Here is a 12,525-nt window from a genome sequence, read left to right on the forward strand (position 1 = left end):
ATTTTAAAAATTGTTTATTTTTAGACAGCTATGTGACATGGCTAAATATTCTAAGCACACCCAGACAGCTAGATGATCAAAGTTATGCATCAGAACAGAATGTCCTAATAGTACAAATTTTTAGTAATGGAATTTTGATAAAAAGTGGTGTAGGCAGGTGAGGAAGAAACTTTAAAGAAACTTTAAACTTTGAGGGTGTTTTTTTTTTAATGTTATTTATTTTAGTACTTAAAGGGCACTTCCATGTGTAGCCATTCAAGGAGAAGGAAAAAATTATGGTGAGACTTACCTATAAAAAATGCATAGACAAGGTCTACAATGGTATAGGTAACAAGGAAGAAATACCATTTGACTTTTAACTGCAATGAACACTTCAGAAACTATTCAGGAAGAATACATTAGCAATTAATTGAACTCATATCTCTAATTCAAGAGTATCAAGTATACATATCTGTAGTCATACAAAAATAAATGTAATAAAGTAATTGTAAAACAATTTGATGGCATAGGCTATCCACAGTTTATCAATTCTGAATAAATATTATTAATGCAATGGGATAAAAGCAATAGAAATTAATATTTTCTTATGGATAATAAATGGAGTTCTTTGAGCCAAAGATTACATAAATAGAATAAAGTAGACAAATACAATGTAAAAAACTGAGAGCATTTATGAACTACACCATCCTTTCAATATCTGTCCAAGCTTCACTGACTAGGGCAGGATATGAACACTCAACTGCCAGGTCTGCATGACTCTTTTTCTTTAAAATCCTTTACACATGCAAAATTCAGCTTTACAGAAAACTATCAATTTAGTAGAACTGACCACTGATTGAAATATTTCATTTGTTGATATATCTGGATTTACACAGAAATGTATACATTTTGCCAAACCTCTGTGAAAAGGTATTTTTGATGATCCTGAAGAAAGCTCTTATCTATATGAAACACTACATTGCCACTCACTGGCTATGTAGGTTTATTCAAATGATATTAAGCAACAAAGTTTGTTTATTTGTTTTGTGAATATCACTTTAGTGGTTTGTACAGAACTGTTTATATCTACCATATTGCATAACCATTCGAAGGGAAAGACATATTTTAAAGTTAATTATGATGTATCTTAAATCTTTTTTTTAAATTCTCCTTTTATCAGCATATTTTAAGATTGAAAAGGGTTGGTTATAACCAATCAGCAGAGTAGCCACATCAGAACTGAAAAAATCTTGAGGACCATTTAATGGCAACAATGCCATAGATAGGTAATCCTACCTTTGTGCTGTCATCTAGCTGAAATCTTAATTTTGGTTACCCTATAACAGCTCATTCTGAAACGTAAAATAACTGAGTTTTGGGTGTAAAGCCTATATGACATTAGTATTTCTTATCACACAGACTGGAGAAAATCTATAATAAAATGTTTTAATTGATTAGCTTGCAAATTATAAAATATGATAATCTAAGGTCTCTTGCCCAATTAAAATAAATGAAGATGTTAACTCAGGAGATATCTAAGTACTGTTGGTAAAATTCAAACTCAGTTATTCATTTGTAGTTGGCAAGGTTAGCATTTAAAGCCGTGGAACACATTAATACAAGAAAATTAAGCAGTTGCTGGTTTTACTGTAGCAAACATGGGATTTGTTAGCATTCTATTGCTTTTAAAATATTACGTTTTGTACAAAGAAGTGTAGAATACAAAGGCTGACACGTTTAGGAGAAAGCAATATATTCCGGAAACGTTAATCGAACAGGCTGGGTTCGCTCACCCACTTAGTAAAAGTGTTGTTGGCTAGTGTGAGGCTCTATGTGATGCCAACACAGCCACAAGTTGAAAGCTCAAAACAGCTAAACTGAATGAATAACGGAGATACAACACTAAAGTAATTAATTTCAGAGAAGCGTTAAGGTATCAGCAAGAAATGAACTTGCTTTCCAAATGCTTCCAAAGCAAGAAAGACCAATTTTCTCCCAGACCAAGAAAATAGTGTCCCGCTTAGTTGAAGACGCCTTTTCTTCTGGCACATTTCCCGAATCGCACCCTAATCTCTTGAGTCAATCCTATGCAGCACTCCTTATTAATACCGGTATCAGGCCAGGCAAAGACTCCTGCGCCGGCTTCTTTTGTGTTTCCAATGCACTAAGAAAAGGGTATTATTATTATCTGACTCCGCTGACCCAATCCCGATTCCCTCATTCAGACTCACCGCAACCCAGGAAGCTACTGTTCGGGACGGCCGGCCAACAATAAACTCCGCCGGTCCTCGCTTCTTTTCATCGTCCGTCTCTTCGCTTCTGTTCTCCAGCGCAAGTCCTGCTACAGGTAAACCGGCAGGCAGGGAGCGCGCCTCAGCCCTTGGGGCACAAATGCCTGACTCCTCCCCGGGCGCGCGCACCAGCCTCGGCCGCAGCCTTCGCTTTCGGGGCGGACGCGAGTCCTCTTCGCCCGAGCAGGAAAACCGACGCCAGCGCCCAGGTGGCCGAGGAGGAGGGCTTCCGCGCCCCGCAGGAGAAAACTTCTTTTCCTTCGGGATTGCAGAGTAAAGAATGTGCTCTTCTTCCGCCAACGTGTAATTTCTCTCTCTCCCCCCCCCCTTTCTCTCCTCCCCCGGTTTAGCCCCTACGTCGGTTTTGCCGAAGTAGAAGGAATTAACCGCCGCCCCCCGCCCCCCCCCGGCACACTTCGTGCTGCCCTTTTCAACGGCGGGCAGCTTGCCGCCTCCAAAAGTGGTTTGGAAATGCAAATCGCTTTCCTCAAGATTTGCGCTTGGTTGCCCGTAGGTCGCTGCCAGCAATTTGTTTAGCTGGCAAATTGGCGCATTTTCTGACCTTTCCCGGGTTCACACCCTCTTTTCTTCGCTCCCGCCGGCCGGGTTATTTGGGCTCCGGTCTCGACCTCCTTGGTTTGGATTCTCACTCACTCCATACAACGTTGGCTCTTCATCTAAGTAACAGAACAGGTTTTCAGGCTGTGAGTGTGGTGTGCTTTTTTTTTTTTTTTCCTTTCTTGGTAAATTATTATTGCCCTTTCGAAAAAACGAGTCTGGTTTCCTCCCCTAAAGGTTGCAGGCAGGTGTAACTGCCCTTCCGCTCCCGAATTGATTCTTCAGGCATGAAGCTTCTAACTTCCTTAAGGGCTTCGGATTTCTCTTTAAACTGGATGTGATCCTCTTGTATAGGCCCTAAAGCTAGGCAGGTTTTGATCTGCAAATCTTGGAATTCCCGCGTTTGCAGGATTTAGGTAAAGCAGCATATCGTGGTCAGTTAGTGATTATTTAAATTGGGGACAAAGAGAACAGAGTTGCCACCTTAGATACTTGTGATTTGCAGAACAAACATAATGGCTGTGTTCAGCGGCTAAGCCATAATAGGGCTTTCTTTGTTCAGCTTAATGTGAACTCTGGCACTTATTGGGAGTGTTAAACCTATGGTAGGTAAAAGTCATTTCTTAACAAATACATTTTATTTATTTTTTAAGAAAATTTTATTGGTTTTCTAGTTTTACATTTAAGTATTGGAAAAGCAATGTGGTGGCTGAGTTGGTCAATAATTCCGTAATATACAAATATCTTTAGTACAAATCTCAAACTATTACATTAAGTGTTTCCCCTCTTTTCCCCTTAGTGTTTACTGTCTCATCTTTAAATTAGTACAATTCTTATTATATCAATTAAATAAAAAATAACTTTCTCACATTTATCAACAATTTTTAGTTTATAATATCCTAGTTGTTTTAACATTCAATTTTTTTAGACAATGTCCTGATTAATTTTCCCCAATTTTTGGTTTCCCATTAATATTTATATTTCATGTTTGATATTTATAATTTCCAAATTTTAAATAACCCTAATTCCCTTTATCACAATTCATCACAAGATCTAATGTTCTGAATACACATCTTACCTATTTGAGTTCTCACCATCTTACATCAGCTAATTAGTAATACAATATAATATTCTTATTTTCTGGTAATTTCCATATATCTTAAATTTAGTAACCAAAATTCCTACTATTTCAACATTTAATATTTCCTGTCTTTTTCTCTTAATATTTACTATCTCATATTTAAGCTAATAATTCTTACTATTACTGCTAGGTAAAAAAATATTTATTACATTCATCGATTGATTTTTAGCTTATATATTAATTATCTTTACATTTAACCTTTATAAGCAAATCACTGTTCAAATTTAACTATTAATGTTTATACTTCTAAGTTATAAATAACCAAAGTTCTTTATCTCATCTTATAACAAGGTCTAATATTTCAAAGTACATGTCTTATCTATTTGGGTATATTCTATTTTAATTCACACAAGTAAGTCAAAACCCCAATTTTCTTCAGTCTTATTCTAGCTTTCTTTCGTTGCCAAATCGTCTTCCATGTCCGTGCTTTAGGATCATCAAACAAATGTTCCTGTATTGTTATATAGATTATTTGACGTAGAAAAAACCAGCTGGTCGCTATTTTTTTTGAGAGTACTTCCAAATTGTTTCTTTATTTTTCCATCTTGATGTAGTTGTCCTGAACTGTTTATCTTCTCTTCAATCTGTTCTTCTTCTTGATCCTCAGGTTCTTTCTGATTTATGTGAAAGTCTTTTCATTTTTCCATATTGTCAGTCCCTTTTCTGGGTTTCCTGTTGACTGTATTTGTTGATCAGTTGAATCTTCTATCATACTCTTTAATTGTTCTACCTTTCCTGTTATATTCTGTGTAGTTGATTTTTCAGATGTAATGAAAGTTTGATTTTGTATATCTGGGCTGACATCTTATTCTTTTTTATAACCTCTTATTTCATCAGTAGCTGTAAGAAGAGTTTGATTAATTGCTTTTAACATAGAGAGAATCTGTTCTTGATCTTCATCCATATTTTCTTAGTAATGTATTAGGTTAAAAGCTTTACAAACAGAGAATGCAAAAAAAAAAAGATTTTGTCAATAAGAAACACAGCTGGGCTTCTCTCAAGGTTGCATAAGTGTTATCTATTTTTCTGGGCTGCTGGCCAAGTCTTTTTTAGACAATAACAAATTGTAGTATCAGATTTAGCCACAAGATGTTGCTCCTACCCTTAAAAGTTTTCTTTTGAATCCAAAGTTTTTATAATCTTTTCAGTTTTGCTTCTTTCTTATAAGTAAAAACCTCAATCTTCAATAAGCAAAGAAGATCTTTTAGTCCACAAACTTTAAAAAATAGAATTCCAATTAGGATCAAGTTGTTCTTTAACATTTTAAACTCCCCTGGATAGTCGCCATTGTTTCTAGAGGGAGGGGTAACATCTCCCTTCCCTCTGCACAGGGGGGAAAAGTACTTAAGGCAGCTTATGCAGATAAAGAAAATAGTTAGGATTTAAGAGAGGTAGATCTCACCCAGTCTCATCCGTGCTGCCTTAAAATTGCCTGATGGTATGTGTGACTTTGGCTGTCTGCAGCCTAGTGACGAGCCATATTGCTATGGCTGGTCTTTCATCCACTGGTTTGGAGGGCTGCCCTGGATCAAGCGGAAGAGCTACTGACCTCCTGCAATCCAACAGGGATCCCCTCATTGCTGGTCGCCCCTACAGGGCGACTTTTAACCCTTTCCAGCATCCCCCAGTGAAGCGAAACTGAACGCGGAAGACAGAGCTTGCCTTCCAGACGTCCATATCGGCTGCCTCAGCAAACTGAAAATCCTCAACAAATACATTTTATTAAAAGGCTACATCTCACTTTTGCAGTCTAACTCACTAAACCAGTGGTTCTCAACCTGTGGGTCGGGACCCCATTTGGGGTCGAACGACCATTTCACGGGGGTTGGCAAACAACGCAGTCCGCCATTTTTTCCCCCTTAGCTGTGCTACTCCCTTTTATTCTATTGGCTTTTGAAAGCCAATAGAATAGACTCTCTTGAATAGAGTCTAATTCTATTGGCTTTCAAAAGCCAATAGGAATTGTCCAGGCTGTCTCTGCCCTGCTGAGCCCGCCAAAAGTCCCATTCTGCAAATGGTGCTGCACCAGTTGAGTAGTCCTCGACTTATGACCGGTTGAGTAGTCCTTGACTTACAACCGGTTGGGGGTCGCGGCATTAAAAAGGTTGAGAACCACTGCACTAAACTAACGTAAAATTTAAAGTGGGATGGCAGGAGTGGCCAAGACAGGTTGATTATGCAGATTATATTGATGGATTTAAGTTTCACTTCAGGACTCAAACAAGGGCAAAGAAATATTAGAATATTTCAAACTCCTGGAAGTGGAAAGAAAAATAAAAAACATAAGAATTTAAAGGAAATTAAACAAAGAATAAAATAAAATCTGTTCAGGCTGTAAATGAATACATATATAATCTTACACAAAGATACAGAAGTTGTCAACGATCATATACACCATTTCTGTCTTGAAAAAACAATGATCATATATACCATTTCTGTCTTGAAAAATAAAGTTTATTATTTATAAAAAAAAAACCAGTTTAAATAGGAAAATAACGGTGACCAGGTCTGAGTACGTCTGTCTTTAACTGTAAGATTAGTCCAAATTGTTTAGAAATCCCAGAGATGTAGACTAGACTGGATGTAAAATTTGCAAAAGATGACAGTGAAAAAACATTTCTGTATTGCTAAGAAAACTACAAGTCCATGTTCATATAGTTATCAGGAGTTGATTTTGTTGCAAGAGAGATTTTCACCTGATTAACTCTTAAGCAAAAACAATTTCTAACACTTTTAAATATCACTTCCTGTAGAAATGTGTTCTTTAATTTTTCACTGTACAATAATAATAAATCTTCTGATCTTTCAGACGAGTTTCAACCTCAGGCCTCATTATGTAGCAATGGACTCTGTCCTTGACAAATAATATGACCCAAAATAAGGAAGGCAAGTGACAAAAATAGTATTGTAAAATAGAGATAGGTTGTTACAAGGATACTTAGAACTAATTCCTTCCTTGTTTCATTAGTTTCCATTTGAAACATACAGTATGTGCGTATATGGTTATATGAAAAAATGCCATTGTTTTCTATGTGGCTTCAAGACATTTCATGACTGAAATTTGTATTACTGAAAATAATCAAGTTGTTTCTCTAAAGTAAATCTAAACCTATTATTGGTTCTATTTCAATACTATTTAATATTTGTTGGGGTAAGGAATGATGCTGGAAGAGCTGGAAGTCCTATTGTGAGGCAAACAGAAATGCTACTCCAATGTTGAACAGGTATTTCCTAAAATTGTGACGAGAATTCCCAATTTTTTGTTAATTTGAAAGGGCTTAGAATTTAAAGCCCTTTAAAGTTAAGGAGATACTCAAGGGGTTCAAGATACTGTTCTTTGATTTCTGTGTACTGCAAATCTTTTGTGAATACATACATCTGGTGTCACATTTGTGAAATTCTATCATAAGCAAGTTCTTGAACATAATATTGAATGTGTGGAAAGATGAGATTTATTGCTACATCTGGCTTGAAGCCTGACAGTTGAAGCTTTGCAGAGTTTAGGGTGTGGACAATTTTCCATTGATAGGACTATTGTTTTTGCTTGTTTCCCAGTTTCTCCTTCCCGTTAAATTAAGCCACCTCAGCACATCCTGCTTTTTATTTACCTCTTTCTAACCAGACAGAGAATTTGAAGGTCCTTCTCAAACTGACCAGTTAAGTTTTTCCAGAAAAAAGCATCAAAGCAATGAACACAATATGAATTATGGATCTGGAGGGGGAGTGGGACACTGCCTGGATGCTGATTTTTATGTTCTCTTAATGATCAGAACAAGTGGTTGGATCATGTATTCTTGAAAATTTGAGGTCAGTTGAAATATTGACACATATTTCTTAGGATTTGGAAAGTGAAAATAGTGATCCTATGCCAGCAATTCTGCAGTTCGACTCTCACCAGGCTCAAGGTTGATTCAACCTTCCATCCTTCTGAAGTTGGTAAAATGAGGACCCAGATTGTTGGAGGAAATAGGCTGACTCTGTAAACTGCTTAGAGAGGACTGTAAAGCAATGTGATGCAGTATAGTAAGTCTAAGTACCATTGCTATTGCTATGGAAGTGATTTTGTTAAAGTACTTCTACTTCATTCATGTATTGATTATTTCAAGTAGAAAAAGATTTGGTGGATAGAAAGGCATTAGTTCTAAGCCAACTGCATATCACAGGGGTGTCAAACTCAATTTCATTGAGGGCCGCATAAGCATTGTGGTTGCCCTTGGGGGGGTGGGGGGGTGGCTCACTGTGGTGCGTGGCCAGCTCTACATCGTTTACGTCAAGGGGGCCTGTGGCGGCCTGGGCAGGAGTGGGATCTGAGGGTCTCTGGCAAAAAGGGGTGGGACCAGGGCAAGTGTCAAGGCATGATCCACGGAGGAGCCTCACTGTTCCTCTCAGGCCATGTGGAGGGGGGCGCTGGATGGTGGTGCCACCACAAAATTGTACATTAGTTCCCGGCCGGCCTGTGCCAGAGCCAAGGCAGCGGGGGCCGTTCCCTCACTGTTTCCAGGATGGCTTCGTGGGCCACATGAAACCACTTTGCGGGCCATATCTGGCCCCCGGGCCTTGTGTTTGACATGTCTGGCATATCATGTTATTACAAGAGAAATGAGGCCATGGCTTTATTTGTACAATTGTGTTAACTGCCATTTATGGTAAAACAGATTAACTATTATTGATTTAGAATTCTGTTTTGGCGTGTGTGTATGTGTGTCAAATGGTGTTTATGTGAGCAGTAAAACTATTAAGGGAATATTGTCAGTCTGAACATTTGTCCAAGTTTTATAAAATGGGATAATTAAATAATTTTGATTCATGTAACTGAATTAAAAAAACCGTTTATACTTTATTATAAAACTAGACCATCTCCTTTGCCTGATGGTTCTGTAAGATTTCCAGCAGAGCTACAGACATTATGCAAATGACACATTTATTAACCTCCTTTTTTGATTGACATCAGGCAATGAACAAAATAGTTTGTATTCTCAATGTGATTAGTTAATTTGTTTTTCAGTGTATTACAAAAACAGTTATATTTGGGGTTCATTTTGCTTTTATTGCTTTCAGTGTTTGGTAGCATTGAAATAAACTATGTTTTTGAGCTGCCTAAGATACTAGGAACAGAATCTGCTCTGTCAATAAGATATAGTTTAACACTTGTTATACAATAAAGGTTTGCTGCAGTTATTTTCACCTGTCATATCAGAGGACATTGATATATTTTCACAGCACAGAGATCAAACAATGCAAAGGAAACATATCTGTAAAGTATGGTAAGCTGTGTGGCTGTTATTGCACATATTTTACCAATAAAAATAAAATTCACAAAGCAATTCAAGTGTCTCCGAAATTAATTTTTAATACTGTATGTGGATTTCTTTATTGCAAAACAATGATGGTTCAGTGTAAATTCAGACTATTGTTTCTGTATAGCAATGTAGACAGCTTCATCCATAGACAGGCCTGAAGACATAAATCAGCAATACATTATACTTAAAAAATATTTCTGACCTTTGAGGAATTCAGGGGGCGTGGTCAGTGATATCACAAATGTGTGAGAGAGACACATTTGGTCCTAGTTTTGAACAGTTACAAAACTGGCTTCATGTAACACTTGATTAAGGCATCATCCAGCCACAGTAAAGAACTGGAAAGAAATATAATTAGTGACTACTTTCAGATTTGAAAGCCAAGATATTTTATACTGTTCTATATAATGATCATGTTATCTCATTTTTAATCTCTGAAGGACATTTAATATATCACATTTGGACCATGACAATAAGCTTTTCATATACACTTTGAAGAATGTTTGTATCCTTGACTCTGAATATTTATTTTAAAAAATTGTCAGCAGTTAGTTTTGTACTGATGAAGCAGCAAGACTGGACAACAAAATTCTAATTAGCTAATTTAATTATTATTATGGTTCATTACATAGCCAGATGTTTAGATTGGATTTGGCATTTTTATCCACCTATCAAGTCCTTCCCAAAGACCTGGGATAGGCAGATGTTGGGGTAACTATAAAGCTGCTTTTTGCAATTGATTGATGATGATTTTGTCAAAGCTAATGATGTTCAAGTAGTTTTTCAGTATCTAAACTGCCCTAGGTCCTTGCAACTTTTTTCAGTTCATTATTTAAAATTGAATCACAACATTGAAATATAGGAAGCCCTTGGCTTATGATTATAATTGAGTCCAAAACTCATATTTTTAAGTGAAACATTTGTTAAGTGACTTTTGCCCCATTTTACAACTTTTCTTGCCACAGTTGTTAAGTGAAGTGTTGCAATTGTTAAGTTAGTAACACTGTTGTTAATTGAATCTGGCTTCCTCATTGATTTTGCTTGTCAGAAGGTCACAAAAGGTGATCATATGACCCCAGGACTCTGCAACCGTCATAAATATGAACTAGTTGCCAAGCATCTGAATTTAAATCATGTGACAATGGGAATGCTGCAAAAGGCTGCATTTACAGAGGGATAGAATCAAGATTACATGAAGTGTTAATACCACTTTATAACGCCCTGATAAAGCCACACTTGGAATACTGCATCCAGTTTTCATCACCATGATGTAAAAAAGATGTTGAAACTTTAGAACAGTGGTTCTCAACCTTTTTAATGCCACGACCCCCAACCGGTCGTAAGTCGAGGACTACTCAACTGGTCATAAGTCGAGGACTACTCAACTGGTGCAGCACTGTTTGCAGAATGGGACTTTTGGCGGGCTCAGCAGGGCAGAGACAGCCTGGACAATTCCTATTGGCTTTGAAAGCCAATAGAATTAGACTCTATTCAAGAGAGTCTATTCTATTGGCTTTCAAAAGCCAATAGAATAAAAGGGAGTAGCACAGCTAAGGAAAAGGGGGAAAAAATGGCGGACTGCGTTGTTTGGCGACCCCTGTGAAATGGTCGTTCGACCCTAAATGGGGTCCCGACCCACAGGTTGAGAACCACTGCTCTAGAAAGAGTACCGAGAAGAGCCACAAAGATGATCAGGGAATTGGAGGCCAAAACATAAGGAATGGTTGCTGGAATTGGATATGTCTAGTTTAATGAAGAGAAGGATGAGGAGGACATGATGGCAGTGTTTCAGGATCTCAGGGGTTGCCACAAAGAAGAGAGTGTCAAGCTATTCTCCAAATACCTGAAGGCAGAACAAGAAGCAACAGATGGATGGAAATCTAGGAGAACAGCAATCTAGAACTAAGGAGAAATTTCCTGACAGTTAGAACAATTAATCAGTGGAACAACCTACCTCCAGAAGCCGTGAATGCTCCAACACTGGAAATTTTTAAGAGACTGGACAGCCATTTGTCTGAAATGGTATAGGGTTTCCTGCCTGAGCAGGGGGTTGGACCAAGATCCCTGCCAACTCTATTATTATTGTTGTTGTTCTTGTTATTGTTATTGAAAAATGGTTACAAATCACTTTTTTCGATGCTGTTGTAACTTTGAACGGTCACTAAATAAACTGTTGTAAGTTGAGGACTAACTGTATATGAAATTCTGCAGATTAATAGTATGTAATCATTAATACTAAATATAGAGAGAAATAGATCTATAATTTAGGCTCATAGATATATTTCTTTTTAAAAAAACTTTCTGATTAAACTTATAGGATTATTTTGTATTTTCATTTCCTGTTACCTAGAATCATTATTTCTTTTTGTGTTGTGTGCTCTAGTGTTTTTTAGTATCAGTTTTTCCCCTGTTGAACATATAGGTTTCTTTTTTTTAACCATATAGTTTCTTATAAAATAGTAATATCATTATATTATATTGGTTTTCATATAATATCACAAATTGTTAAGGCTTTAAAATATATTTCTTAATTGTAATGTTTCTCAAATGTAATAAAGTAGAATAGCATTTAAAAACGGATTTGTTCACCAGTTGATTAGGTTCTTAAAATATTCATTTACAACATGATGTTTCAAATAACTGCAATTTAAAAGATATTCACTTTTGACCTTTAACAAATAATTCTGTTTACCATATATTGCTGTGCCTTTTCAAATCTGCCAGCATCCTATTGCCTGGAGGTGTCTTTCTGTTGCAATTATTCTGATGCTTGGCCATTAATGCCTTATTTTTATTCTTAGGCATAAAAAGGCATTTATTTCATAGCAGCTTAGAGATCAGCTTGACTTTCAGTGCTTGCTTGCCATATGCAAACTGACAGGGAAGTTGAAATATTCCCTCCACCAGATTCAGAAAGCAATTCTGTGGCATGTATCTTTAAGCACTTAATTGACTTCTCATTGCCTGATTTTCAGCCCTTCATGTGTTCTAGCTATTTATTTACCAAATACCTGTACCTGTTCGAACAAACTAGTGTACCCAGATGATGTGTTTCAACTGACATTTTCATATGAACTGGGAAAGAAATAGATAATTACCTATGAAGGGCTTTGTAGCATTATCTTTTATAATAGGAAGGATAACATTCATTCTAGAGCAGGTACAGTGGTACCTCGGTACTCATCATTAATTGGTTCTAGGAAGTACGATGAGTACCAAAAATAATGACTACCAAACAGATTTTTCCCTTAAGGAG

At 36.9% G+C, this 12,525-nt stretch overlaps 1 protein-coding gene across 4 annotated transcripts in view; it reads right to left on the reverse strand.

Moving 5' to 3' along the window:
* Positions 1 to 3,898, reverse strand: part of TC2N (tandem C2 domains, nuclear) — a 40,820-nt gene extending 36,922 nt beyond the window's left edge. For 2 of the 4 annotated variants that reach the window (XM_039346960.1, XM_039346956.1), the window contains exons 1-2: positions 2,833 to 3,898; positions 2,211 to 2,528 (exon numbers count right to left, since the gene is read on the reverse strand). The gene's annotated coding sequence lies outside the window, so the exon portion shown is untranslated. The other 2 variants (XM_039346958.1, XM_039346957.1) reach the window with 2 other exon arrangements.
* Between the last annotated feature and the right edge of the window lie 8,627 nt (positions 3,899 to 12,525).

Source organism: Crotalus tigris, unplaced genomic scaffold, assembly GCF_016545835.1.
Source record: "Crotalus tigris isolate CLP2741 ecotype Arizona unplaced genomic scaffold, ASM1654583v1 scf7180000018040.1558517, whole genome shotgun sequence".
NCBI lineage: Eukaryota > Metazoa > Chordata > Lepidosauria > Squamata > Viperidae > Crotalus > Crotalus tigris.